The following is a 1,645-nucleotide window of genomic DNA, read 5'->3' as shown; positions in this document are numbered from 1 at the left end:
TAAGATAGAAGAGCTAATGCAAAAAAGGATTTAAAAAAATCTGAAGAGGACCTAAGATTCATGTTGGGCAACATGAAGAGGAATAACTTAAGAATTATTGGCATTCTGGAAGAGGAAGAATCATACATGCCCACAGAGGAGATAGTTGAAGAGCTCTGGAAGAAAAATTTCATAACAACCTGAAAAGTGAAAAGATAAGCATTCAAGAAGCTCAATGAACCCCAGGAAAGATAGACCCTAAAAGACAATCACCAAGCTCTCCAAAATCAAAGATAAGGACAGAATCCTGAAAGCAGCTAGGGAAAAGAGAAGTGTTACATACAAAGGCAAGCAAATCAGATTAAGTTCGGATCGCTCAACAGAAACCAGGCAGGCAAGAAGGCAATGGGGAGACAGACATAAAACCCTGAAAGAAAAAACTGCCAACCAAGAATCCTCTACCCAGCAAAGCTGTCAATCAAATACGATGGTGTAATCAAAACATTCTAGGACAAACAGAAGCTAAGGGATTTTGTCAAAGCCAACTCTGCTATGAAAAACATCCTAAAAGAAGTTCTGTGGACTGAGAACCTACAAGAATAGACAAGTAGAGAATGATGTATGTGGCAGCATCACCCTGAACTCAATCAACAAATGAAGAGTCAAGAACTGAATAAAATTATAAGAACAGATGATCTGGGAGGTTAGTCTATGTTCAAAACAATTACAATGTGGAAGAAGGTAAACACAGAGGAACAGAGATCTAGGTGGTAAGAAGGTCAGGTAGATTAAAGGATAAAAAAGACTGTCTTAAGTGGAGGCAAGAATTAATGGACTATAAGGTAACCACAACAATGGGGTTGGGGTAGGGGGTTTAGTTTGGGTGTTGGGGAGGGCAATACAAGAAGGGGGAGGAGGCAGAAGAACAAGATAGATAGGGGAACACTGAGACAGGTTTGCATGGCCTAGGTGGGACAGAAGTAAACAGTGATGAACGCTCAACCTTGGAAAAGCAGGGCTCTGGGATACAGGGATCTAGGTAATACTAAAATGCTTGACTGAATATTAGCTTCCCTTGTATACTATTGTAAAATAGATACTGAGTGGGATAGAAAGGCATGTTGGGAAACATGGTTAAAAAAAACTTGTAAGCCCATCTTCAGCCTATAACTGATTGGAATACCTAAAAGGGGTTCTAGAACTTGCCCAGTGAACTAGGCCTCATTCAAATCCTTTGCAAAGTATAGGACCTTAGATGGAATCCTGAGTCCCCTCTAGAACCTTCTGAGATGGGACATCCCCACTAGAAAGGACAAGCAGACCAGCCTGGAACAGCTCGAGCAACAGAAGATACATCTTCAAAGGAATATCAGGAAAAACTCAAAACAAAAATGTCAGCATGACTAGCTACTGCAAGAATAAGCAAGCTATTCGCCAGGAAGACATCAAAGCTAGCAATAAAGATCCTTTGGGACAAACTCCCCTCTAATACTGAAACTCAAAGGGAACAAATGAGCAGGCATGTAAGCTTGCTGGCGACCACATTGGTCTCACTGGTGAGTGGAAGAGGGGGAAAGACAACAATGAAGAAATGGGTTGAGTTCAACCACAGTCCATTGAATCCCATTTACCTGGAGATGAGAGAGAGAAGAGGAAGGGCTGGTTC

The sequence above is a fragment of the Chrysochloris asiatica genome, unplaced genomic scaffold (assembly GCF_000296735.1).
Source record: "Chrysochloris asiatica unplaced genomic scaffold, ChrAsi1.0 scaffold00002, whole genome shotgun sequence".
In the NCBI taxonomy this organism is placed as follows: Eukaryota; Metazoa; Chordata; class Mammalia; order Afrosoricida; family Chrysochloridae; genus Chrysochloris; species Chrysochloris asiatica.
This window is presented reverse-complemented; position numbering follows the sequence as displayed.